This window comes from Pantherophis guttatus, chromosome 5 (genome assembly GCF_059756535.1).
Source record: "Pantherophis guttatus breed Tessera chromosome 5, ASM5975653v1, whole genome shotgun sequence".
Taxonomy (NCBI): Eukaryota; Metazoa; Chordata; class Lepidosauria; order Squamata; family Colubridae; genus Pantherophis; species Pantherophis guttatus.
In genome coordinates, this window is record NC_142067.1 from 37,133,127 (window position 1) to 37,145,615 (window position 12,489).

General features: G+C 39.2%; 1 protein-coding gene and 1 long non-coding RNA gene across 17 annotated transcripts in view; one reads left to right on the forward strand and one right to left on the reverse strand.

Moving 5' to 3' along the window:
- Positions 1 to 579: 579 nt before the first annotated feature.
- The window catches only part of LOC148113328 (uncharacterized), a 52,575-nt gene continuing 40,665 nt past the window's right edge, over positions 580 to 12,489 (reverse strand). The window contains exons 4-5 of the long non-coding RNA XR_015734428.1: positions 7,401 to 7,552; positions 580 to 649 (exon numbers count right to left, since the gene is read on the reverse strand). This is a non-coding gene — a long non-coding RNA (uncharacterized LOC148113328). The remainder of the gene's footprint in view (positions 650 to 7,400; positions 7,553 to 12,489) is intronic.
- Positions 4,301 to 12,489, forward strand: part of PHLDB2 (pleckstrin homology like domain family B member 2) — a 57,107-nt gene continuing 48,918 nt past the window's right edge. For 6 of the 16 annotated variants that reach the window (XM_087894914.1, XM_087894919.1, XM_087894924.1 and 3 more), the window contains exon 1: positions 4,301 to 6,078. The gene's annotated coding sequence lies outside the window, so the exon portion shown is untranslated. The remainder of the gene's footprint in view (positions 6,079 to 12,489) is intronic. The other 10 variants (XM_087894912.1, XM_087894917.1, XM_087894922.1 and 7 more) reach the window with 2 other exon arrangements.

The following is a 12,489-nucleotide window of genomic DNA, read 5'->3' on the forward strand; positions in this document are numbered from 1 at the left end:
CGGGCCTTCTGGGCCCACTGGAAGTACGGAAACAGGCTGTTTCCTGCCTCCAGAGGGCCTCCGGGGGGGGGGGAGGCCGTTTTTGTCCTCCCCAGGCTCCTAGAAAGGCTCTGGAGGATGGGGAGAGCAAAAAACGGGCCTTCCAGTCCCACTGGAAGTTGGCAAACGGGCCATTTCCAGCCTCTGGAGGGCCTAAGGGGGGTGGGGAAGGCCATTTTCACTCTCCCCAAGCTCCTAGAAAGGTTCTGGAGCCTGGAGAGAGAGAGAAACGTGCCATCGCGTGCCAGGAGCAGGCGGGAGATCGCACACACATGCACAGGGGTGGGGCACATAGAATTATGGATGTGGGCATGCATGCACGTGACACCCCCTCTCCCCCCCCCGCTTATGGCACACGATGGCAAAAAGGTTAGCTATCACTGATCTAGGGGCAACAACTTACATGATTTAATTTGATACATTTCTTCTATAACAGAGTATCTCTCCATTTTCTTATTATCAACTCAAAATGTGTTTTTCCCTATAATGTTTAAATGTATCATTTAGACCTGTTATCATGAACAGAGAATGAATCCTGACCTCATCCAATGCTTTTTCTGTGATCCTTCATTGCTGCTTCAGCTAATGCTAATGTTGACCTTGGCTGATCCTGAAAAAGGAAACATGGTCAGACAATACAAAACTAATAATGTAGTACCTTTCTATATTCACCTACACTGAAAGATCACAGAGAGAAAACATGGTAGCAAAATTCCTCTACAATCATAAGCAAAGTACTTGGAAATAGAATGACTCGTCTACTTGTGCCCTAGGCCCCAAACTAATTTTGGCTGTTTTAGTGACATGTCATATTTTATAAGTGCCCAAACATGTACAGGAAAGAAGCCAGTGAGAAGCTGGAATATAAATCAGCTGAAACAGCAAATAAATTAAAATATCCTTTGAGCTAATCTTGAGTGCTACTGACTTCATGGGCATGTCTGTGTAATTTTATTTGCAACAGTATGGGAAGCCTTTCACCACTGCCTTCATCTGAGAGATATGAAGGGTGTACCATAAGCCAAGCCCCTGACTTATTAATCATATAATATGTTGTCTGTAGGTCCTGGCTTTTGGTACACCATACATACCGGTATAAGTACAATTTCTAGTGTGATGAACATCCATGGTAGTTTTCTATCCAGGAATGCATTACCGGTATGTTTCAGACTTAAACTGAAACTAGACATGTTCAACTAATTGCCTCATTTGTTATCATGTAACAGCAAATGTTTTTTCCACAAATTTTGCTTCCGGACAGTGGTGGGTTTCAAAATTTTTTACTACCGGTTCTGTGGGTATGGCTTGGTGGGTGTGGCATAGCTTGGTGGGCATGGCTTGGTGGGTGTGGCAGGGGAAGGATACTGTAAAATCTACATTACCACCCCACTCAGGGGAAGGATACGGTAAAATCTCCATTCCCTCCCCATTCCAGGGGAAGGTTACTGCAAAATCCCCATTTCCTCCCAATCAGCTGGGACTTGGGAGGCAGAGAATAGATGGGGGCGGGGCCAGTCAGAATTTTTACTACCGGTTCTCCGAACTACTCAAAATTTCTACTACCAGTTCTCCAGAACTGGTCAGAACCTGCTAAAACCCACCTCTGCTTCCGGATTAAGTAAAACTTAAAGGAAAAATTTAATGTTCTTGAGTTCTGAGCAGCTGCCTAAAGATTACAAGAACTGAGACTTCTCTTTTCTCCCTGACTCCCCCCACCCCCAAAAAGTCAAGGAGGAACAATGTGCCATTTTATTCACAGATAACAATGTGATATTACCCTGTATTAGATTAGAGGAATACTGTAACATGAAAAGTGAATGGGAAACACATCATCATCATCATCATCATCATCATTATTATTATTAACTAAATTTATGTAGTATGCCACCAACTTTCAGTAACTTTAGGCTGTTTATAAATGATTTAAAACTTAAAAATAAGATAATAAAAACAGCCAGAAAACAAAAAGAAATAATAAATTGTAGAGATTGCAGAATCACAAACTGGATGAAACAAAAGAAAACCACCTGCATTAAATGGAAGCTTCAGTCATTTCCACCAAAGGCCTAGGTGAAGAGCCAGGTCTTCAGTCCCCTTAGAAATACCAGCAGGATGGGAACATCCTTCACCATCCTAAAAGCCAACAATAACTCATTCTCTGAATGAGTATCCTTATACTGTCAAAAATGCACAATAAGAAGGGGAAAAAAGATTTGGAGAAATTACAAAGTTTGCAGAAGTAGGCAACATCTACGACTTGGAATGCCCATTCTCAAAATGGAAGGGTAGAGGAGGGCTAAATGGATGGTCATTGGACTGACCTTCCCACCCAGTGCTAATTAAAGAATAGACACTTCTGGATGACATGTTGTATAAATCATTCACCAATGTAAATATATTATGGCCATGTGCTATGTGGCAAACTGCCTGCTGGTCTTCATCATCCCTTTCATTGGCTGTGTTAGGAAATAGTGGTATTGGCTGCCTTAAACAAAGGGCTATCATCCTCAAACACAACACTTAGAAAACAAGCACAGGCAGCACAGAAACTGACAGACTTGTTCATGGAGACAAGTAAATGAAATATCCTTCACTTAGTTCAGCTGCCTGCCTGGAATCCTAATAAGAGCATTCCATATTGAAATAATTTTGCTGTGGTTCCAACTGTATTATACTGATATCATTAATGTTTACGACTTACATTTTTTATTATAAAACCCCAGGGCACATGCATAGAATCCCCATATAATTTTCAACATAGGCAGTATAGATAAAGCACAAGTATACTGGCTTCATCAGAATTGTTGTCATTTGCTTCCATATGATAATCTGACACCCAAGGTAATTACCCTTAGCATGCATATGGATTTCATTGCAACAAACTAATGGACTAGCTATTTAAAAGGTAGTTCTGCCAGAACACTGTTTCCTGTTTAAGGGAATTTATAATATATATGCTATTGTAAATATGGCATTTGTGCAAAGCAAAACTGGATAATGCATTGTTATGAAATCCAGGCAAATTTCTTTTTCTTCCTCTGTAGACAGAATTTGTAAGAGCTATGCTATAGAATTCTCACTGCTAACAGAATCAACTGATCAAGTACAATATATGCACATACACAACATCAAAACATTTCTTACAATTCAAAAACAACTAGCTCATCAAACCTTATAGAAAACAGCCATCTAAAAAAGAATGATCATTATGTTTCTTCTTGGATTGATATGGAATTACTACGATATTCGTAGTAGACAAGATGTTATCATATTACAAAATATGATGGTTATAGTTCTTTTGTCTTTGGAGTAATCTAGACATCAGGAATTATATGAATTATATGAATAGGTTTAGATATTAGTTGTATTATAATGTACATTGCTCCTATCCAAATTAAATATTGGTTTAGTTGCAATTCACTTACAAATTAGGAATATATTACAAGACACTGATTTAAATATAAAATCATATTTTCAAGAAATATCTAAATAGACTTTTACATTAACTTTACATTTAAGTGCAGAATGATATGGTTCTGATTGAAACTGCTGTGTTGCAGGTATTTGCAGTGCTAAAAAAACCTAAAACTTCAGACTATATCAAGTTGAAGATAATATATCAAAATAGGTGGTAGGATAAAACTATAGGAACTGAGAGGCAGGGTAGAATCTGACAATCTAAGAAAAAAAGAGTCCATGGCAAGTTCTGGCATGTCTTCACCAAGTAATACACATTTCTTGATAAATCCACCCAAGGACAAGCAGTAACTGGAAGCAATCTGTTTTCTAGAGCAATGGGAACTATATTCACCAGTGCAGGGATAGATTGAACAGACTGTTACATTTGTCTTAAATAGTTTTGTAAAGTATATTGTATAAAAAGAAACAACTAGAATAAAGATACCAGAACAAAACTGAATTACTGTAATACCTTTGTTAAACAAACTTGCTTGGCAATTGTAACATTATTTTGAACATCCGCAGAACTTCTGCATGACATTTTAAAACTGTAACTTCATGCAGCCTCTGTCCTATTTTTCCACAATTCAGTTCAAAATGATAGTTTTGACCTTTAAAATCCTTCATGGCATGGGGCCAGGTTATTTGAGGGACTGCTTCTTCTTGATTATATGAGCCCGTACCATCAGATCCAGCAGAAAAAGCATGCTATGGATCCTGTCTGCGAGTGGGCTATATGGGCCTTGGGAGGTGGTCCTTCTCTGTTGTAGTGACCATTTTCTGTGGGAATGCCTTATGGAATATTACTCCCCAATTCACTCCCCCAGTGAGGTTGGCTCCATCTCTGTTGGATTTTTGAGGAAGTCTCCCAAAACTGGTTATATCATCAGACTTGGGTGTCCTGGGGATGTGTGAAATCTTGAGGTGGCGCCATTGGAGTTAATACTACTATTCTCTTAGCCTTGTTATTTTTTTTTAAAGTTTTTAAATATTTACTGTTTTATTATTTTGTTGTACATCACCCAGAGTTACTTTCAGTGAGACGGGTGGCCATATACATTTTATAAACAAACAAATATTTTTATTTTTTCTTTCTTGCTCTGTGAATAGCTTGGCAGATCTTGCAGGTTTAACTTACAATGCCCAAGTTGTAGCAGTACAAGACAGAAATATGTTGTACCGTATAAAACTCTGAACCTAAATTTGGCAAAGTGTTCAGATGACAACATTAATTTGTTGAGTTCGTGATGCATTCGATTGCCTTTGTCTGGAACAGAATTTTCCAGGATGCCCAACAAAATAATTTTAGGAGCTTTGACCTAGAGGAGCCCAAAGAGAATAGTAATGTTAACTGAGTCTCTGTCTACATTCTTGCAGCCTCTGTGAAGACGGCCGAAAAAACACAGCTGGATTCATGTGGGAGTGGGGCTCCAGCAGACATCCTTTTCCTGTCAGTTTGAGCGCCGTCCAACTTCTGGACGGGAGAACAAGGAGGGAGAGGAAAAGCCAAGCATTTTCTCTCTCCCCCCCTCCCCCCCTTTTCTGGCTCGCCTTTCTTAAAACCCAGGTCTATTTTTCTGCTGATGTCAGAGCGATAGGAAGCTGACTCAGGGTGAAAAACTGTTTGCTTGTTTTCCTAGCCTGCGCTTTGCAGAAAATTGGTCCAAAGTTTACGGGATAAATTTGTCAAGCTGAAAGCAACACCCTTCACCCCTCTCCGGGTGCATTTTTCGAGAGATTTGTTTGCATGATGTCACTGGAGAGTAATTCTGGCGGGGAATTTTTTTTTTTTTAATCACCAGCGAGGAGCTGTGCCTTTACAGTAAGTCAACTCTCTGATTTGCAAGGCGCCCTCCAGCGATCGGGCAAACAGAAGGTACAACTGGTGGCTGATACGAAGCGTGTGGCATAGGAGGTACTGCACCTTTAAAGTCACTTCCAGGAGGTCTGAAGGAAAAGCTGCTCGCCGGACCAAACGCTCCTTTTCTCATGAGAGAGCTGAACACGAAGACAATGGTCTTTCTTTGCCACTTAGAAAAAAACTTTAGCCAAAGTTAGCTACCGGGTATAAAAGCGCAGTTGTTATTTTCTGGGGTACTTTGTACTACATGGATGGAATTTGAAGTTAGTGTAAATTAACACTCCAAGATATTACCTCTCATGGTACTCCAAAGTCATTATTGGGAGGGGGGGTCACATAAAACGGATGCAGAGCGATCCGGTGAAAAGCTTTTCAAACGCCACGAGAATACGAGCACGAAATTACAGTTTCTCTCACCCACCCACCCCCTTTTTAATATGTTCTTCGGTCCTGCCTTCTAACTCTTTTCCCGAAGGGAACGAACCATTCTAGGAGCGGGAGGGGTGGTGACTTGCTTCTTCTGTTGGAAAACGGAGGTGGGGTACCCTAATGGGCGGGACTGATTGTTGCTTGGGTTAAGCTTGAGGGGGGAGGAGAAGGACGGCGCTGGATCCTGTCCGGCTCGGAAGGGAAGACTCCGCTGAAGCAAGTGACGGAAAACGAGTTTCTGGAAGGGGCTCGAAGAGAGAAGGATGTACAGCAAGCTCGAGGACGCAGAGGTGAGTGTGGATCGACGCTGGGATCCGGGCAGCTTTTGTCCTGCGCGCGGGAACCAGCGGAGGATCCGACTGGGTGGGAAGGCAGGGAAAGGGGCATCGCTTGAGAAAGGATCCCCACGCTTGAATCTGCGGAGTCCGGAAATCGAGCAAGCAATGCCGGAGGAAACGTTTAACACTGGTCCCTTGTTTCTCCCCCTCCCCCTCTATTTACCCTCTGGCATTACTATTTTAAAGCTCAGACTCTTCGCACTTCTTTCTTTCCTTCCCCGCTTTGCCTTTATTCTCAGGAGGCAGCCTGTTTTGTCTGAATTGGGGTGAGTGTTTAGCTGGGCGGTGCTTTCCATGGATTTTTTTTTTTATTTTAAAAAGGATCTTTCCGTCCTTTTCTTTAGCAATCCGGGATGCTTTATTATTCCCCCCCCCCCCCTTTCCCAGTTCCGCACATGTCTGCTACCGGATTGCTTAGATTAGGTTTCCAAGCTTTCGGATTAAAATGGGACAGCCAGTGTTTGAAAACCGAAGTACTGCTGACTTGGTGTAACTGTTCCCCTTCGCTGGGAATAATGTGCTAAGCAAAAGATTTGGCTGGATCCCCTGGAATTGAGGAGATTAGCGTTTGCCTTGAGACAGATTTTATGAAAATATAGAACTAAGCAATTTTCTTTCACCCAGGTAGTAGTTCCCCCAGGGATTCCTTACTTGCTATGTGTTCCTCTATTAGTTGTGTTTGAAAAAAAAAACAAAGCTTTTTTATATACTTCATTGCCTCTTCCTCTGGGAATTTTTAATACAGCAAAGTAGTTTTCCAATAGTGGAAATTAAAATAGAACAGGGGGCATTGCTCTACAAGAAACCAGTAAATGAAGATGTATATTCACTGTAGACAAACGTGTGCATTGATTTGTTTGTTAAATTTATATGGCCACCCATCTCACTCAAAGTGACTCTGTATGGTGTACAATAAAGCCAACAATCAAAACATTCTACAAAACCACTTACAATGTAAGAGAGAAGAGGTAGAAGCACATCTTTCGTATTGCCTAAGAGCTAAAAGGGCAGCAGTTTCAGGCTCAGTCTATTCTAAGCCAAAATAGGTTTTGGTGTTCTTTTAGAAGAGCTGAAGCTAATGAGGTTGGAAGGAAGCTTTTTGACTTTCTCGAGTGATATCCTTCTGCAAGTCCATCATAATTTCTCCACTTTGCCAAGTGGTTTTTTGGCACAGTGGGAGAAAGATAATTTGGGTGAACAAAATGACCGATCACATCTTTGTGGTGCTTTATGAATTGGAAACTTTTTAGTCTGTTGGCCTAATGTAGTCTTACCATGCTGACTTCTTTATCCCATGGAGCCTTAAAGAAGACTCCCTATGTTTCTTCTAAGTCCAACATGTCATTTGTTTGAAAACATGCCTGCCATTATTACATTTTATAAATGGGAACTTGTGCAGGAGAGATACTGAAATAGCTTCATTTTCCTATGGAAGAAATACAGAGAAGTGTGAGGCATTTCAAACAGTTACTATTGTTATCCACAGTTGTTTTAGTAACATCTAAACAACTATATGTGTAAAAATAATGGTAAAACATTCTGCATCTTGCAAAATAGTGGACAGAATAGCAGTTATATATGAAAGCTGTTATTATGTCACTGTTAGATTCCCTTAACTATTGTTCCAGTCTACCAGTGTTATGTAGGTGACTGATTTGGTAATGCTGGTCACATGTACTGAGCAGAGCTTTAAATATACACATAATAATTAACTGCCTTGCAGAACTATGTTAACTGCCATGGAAAGCAAGTTACAGAGCTTTGATGTCAGCTTGATTCTTGTTCCTACTTTGACACAACTAAATGGGAGGTTGAGAGGGAGGGCCTCTTTCTTGGAATAAATTCTTGGAAGTTTTCTAAAATCAAAACTTTAGCAGCTCTTCCTTCAAAAAAATGTGTGGTTAGGGGGAGATGGACTTAAGTATTCTAAATCAAGGAAAAACTTCTCTTGAGCCTGGCCTTTAGAAGAGAATAGTAAGTTGACCCAAGATTGCTTGGGAAGCACATCTTGTTCTGTAGCCTGTGCCTGAGGCACTGGTAGCCTATTTTACATATAATTCCTCTACTGATAAAGGAAATAAAAGTTGCAAATATTTCAGCAACATATTTAAAATGCTCTCAGAATTCAAGGACCAGACATTTGCAACTAGAAATCAGTGTATTTTCCTGCCATCAATATCTTTTTTTATAGTACATTTGTGTCTTTCTTATCAACCTTTCAGATGACAATGAAACTGGAAAGCTACAACAGCACTGAAAAAAAAATGACTTATGACCGTTTTTCACACTTACAACCATTGCAGCTTCTCTTTGGTCACATGGTCAAAATTCAGACAGTTGGCAGCTGGCATAAAATTATGACAGTTGCAATGTCCTGGGGTCATATGATCATTTTTTGCAATCTTATGACAAGAAAAATCAATAGGGAAACTGGATTCACTTAACTGTATTAACCTAACAGCTGCAGTGTGGCTTAACTGTGGCAAGAAATGTAAAATGGGACAAAACTCACAACATCTGTCTTTCTTAGCAGGAGAAATTTTGGGCTCAATTCTGCTTGTAAATCAAGGAGTATCTATAATATGTGTCCACAACTTGCTTTGCTAAATATATGTTTAAGATCTAATGGATTGTAAAGAATTACTCATGACTAGAAAACCCTCTGACTCATTGGGCTATCCTTTGAGACAAAGGTATGTAGTGCAGTCTGATATGATCAGAATGAATATTAACTTTTAAGCCAACCACATTTTTTTACTCCAATGCTGCATGATCCCATGATCATCTAAGAAAAGTATATACCATAAATATAAAAATAATTGTAATGGCAAGCAAACTTTGAGTAAGTCAGTATTTAGTTATAGATAAACAAAATGATCATGTATGGGTAAAAAAGTAGTGGGAACATGAGTGATATCCACTTTCTAACGGCTTTCCTATTCACTTTGCTTATGGAAAGATAGAAAAATCATATTGGCATGACTGTGAGATGCTGTGATGGCCATAACTTTGTAAATAAAACTAGTCTGAACCTGGAAATGTCAATTCCATAAGAGAAATGAAGCCCATATTTTTAATGCGTTATTTAATTTAGCAGCCTGGATTCAAAAGTTGTGTAATGCACCATTTAGATTAATTTAAGAGGACAAAACAGACAAACAAACTAGCAAACAGTTTTAGTGTAGGTAGATAGGTAGATACAATGCAAAAAAAATTTCAATGCAGTAAGTCCTACTGATCCACAAAGGGATTTATTTCTGATACATTGCTATTCAAGCTGCTTTCATAGAAATGCATAGGAGTCAACCCATCACAGCTCTCTAGAATTGTCTATATAAACCAGGGATGTCAGACTCGCGGCCCATCAGCCGGATAGGTAATGCACTGGCCAGGCCCATCCCCGGTTTAGCAAAGGGGAGGAAATCGTGATACATCACATGACAATGTGACACCGCGAGTTTGACACCCTGACATGAACTGTCAGACTTTGTTGGAATATTTTAACGAATATTTAATATTGAATTAAACATAACTTCCTGTGTCGTCTCAATCCCGATAAACTTGTTAAACTAAATTCTAGATAATGGAAGCACTAACCAATTAGCAAACCAATTAGCAAAAGTTGATGAAGCTGCCTAACTATAGTTAAAATTAATCACAATTTAGAGTTCAGATTAAACACTTGCAATCTGCTGTCAACTGGAAAGGAAGAGAAAATTAGGTTTACACCTATAAATTATATAGGCTTTGGTTGTTCTGTTTTCTTTCTTTTGCTTCATTGTACTGTACAACAGGCAGAAAACTCCTGCAGCCACATGGTTCTCCTCATATTTGCTGTATTCCATCCTTTGAAAATGTGCATTTACTAACTAAACAGAGATAGTAACTTTTCCTCAGTCTTAAAGCCTGAAAAGAGTATTGGCTGTCACTGGAAGATTTTTATAAAACTCTGCCAAATGAGAGAATAATTTACAAGTGGGGCTGGGGTGGTCACTGTTCGGGAGAAAATGGTTCACCTTCCACTTTAAAGTGTTCTGCCTGTTCCTTAAATAACCACTTCAGGCTTTGAAATAATTTTAGCTATTGTGAATGAAGGGAATGTTTCTGTGCATAAAAGTGAATATGGTATGAGTTTGAGAAGATTGACGGGTTATTTGCATATCTGAGCCACTTTATTGGTGGCATCTCACCTCATAGCATACTGACCTAGTTCCTCTTTTGAGCCGAAACAAGAGTCCATCATTTATAAATATGTATATAATCACTATTGAGTGTATGCCACTTTTTTCACTTGTGGTTGATTTTATTACTTACATATTGGTAGAAGTTTTTGTTGTTGTTGTTCCTTTAAGGCAATAAAATAGTATGCTTGGTTAAAACTTCTTATTCCATTGAATTTTATTTTCTTTTGAAAGTGCAAATGCAAATGATTATCTTAGTATCTTTCAGAGAAACTTGACTGATAGAATTCTTTTGATAAATATTTATAAAGCTACGGTAGTTAAACTCTCTTGTTTTCTACTAAATATTCTAATATGTGGGAGCATAAATATGTTTAGACTAACTGCTCTATGAACTCATGAGCTTATTTAAGGGGGAACATGAATAGACCTTTTAGTATTTGTTGTACTTTCAATTATTTATGCCTGTTTTAGATCACTCATCTATGACATATATTTTCAATGCAGCAGACAAAAAGGGGAGTCATTTAATAATCTTTGGTGAGAGCACACTTCAACACGGCATAATAACATGAAGAAGATAGGAGTGTAGACATGTGCTGCAGGTCTTCTCTCAAGAGGGCCCCACAGAATTCATTTGGCTTTGGTCCTAATTAAATGAATATAAGGTTGTAACTGCATGTTAATAATGGGTTCCTGTGATCTTCCCTGTGGTCCTTTCAGATGATTCAGTAGCAATTTTTTTTTTTTTTTTGCTTTTGTTTTCATCCAGATTCATTTAACATGTTTGTTGTTGCAGATAGAACAAGTTTGCTTGTATGTATGTACATATGTATATATGTATGCCATCCATCTCACTGATACTGCAACTTTGGGCCACTTACAATAAAATAAAAAGTTTAAAAGTACTAAAAACCATTAAAATTAGAAAAATTGAATAGAGAAGTTAAAAGTTAAAAATTAAGATAATGGACATTTTGGGGGTGAGAATCTGCTTTAGCTCGTCAGCCAACCCCAATGTAACAGGTTCCTGTTTGGGGCCTCAGGCCAAACAACACAGCCATAACTCTTCCAGAAGGCCAGGAATGTGAGGGCAAACTTCACCTCTAATTGCAGAATATTCCAGAGGGTGGGAGCCACAGCAGAAAGGGTCTTCTCCTGGATCCTGCCAGTCAAAATTCTTTGGCTGACAGGATTTGAAGTAGCCTTTTCCACTGGAACGAGTAAGGTGGGTTAATTCCATTGGGGTGCGGCAATCTCTGGACTGTATGGACATGCCATAAAGAAGTTCAAAAGCAATGAGCAACATCTTGAATTAGACCCATAAACAGCCAGTACAACTTACATAACAGTGGTGTCACATGTGTTACTGAGGGCCTCCAAAACAATGCACACTGTACTACTACATTCTGTACCAATTGTAGCTTGTGAACACTCTTCAAGAATAGCCCCACGTAGAGCATGTTGTGGTAATACAGTTGGCAGATGGCCAGGGCATGACTGACTGTATGCAGGGCCTCACGATCCAGGAAAGGGCACAGCTGCCTTACAACATGAAGTTGCAGAAAGGGTCTCCTAGACATGACAGCCACCTACTCTTCGAGCAGGAATTGCAAATCTAGAAGAAGCCCCAGATTTTGCACTGGGTTTGTCAGGGATAGCACAACCCCATCCAGAACTAAGGATGATAACTCTTAGGTCTTGAAGCCCCTGGAACCCTCCAGCTGAATCATCTTGAACCCCCCCCATTCCAAGTTGTATTCCATTATAACTAGAGACCATCAAATTTGAAGGCTTCTATAATCCCCTGTTGTTTAATTGAAGGAAGAACTGCTTATTAATAAACGGAACCAAGAGAAAATGCAAACAAATGGTCAAGCAGATTTGACTTTTATTAAAACAGAGATGATTGCATGGACACAAATACTGTAGATAACATTTTAAGTTGTTTTGTTTTTTTAGATTTCAGTTCTACACTAACACTGAAAGTATATTTATTCTATTATGCATCTCTTCTGTCGTCCTCATGTTCCCTGCTTAAATTGTTGGCTATTTCCAGTCTCACTTTCCATTTGTTTCATAAGAGATTTGTCTGCTTTGGGTTTTTTTTTTCTTTTTTGACGACTTTTGGATTTTAAACATATTGTATATAAACTAGAAGTTTTTAATTTAGAAAGCAAAC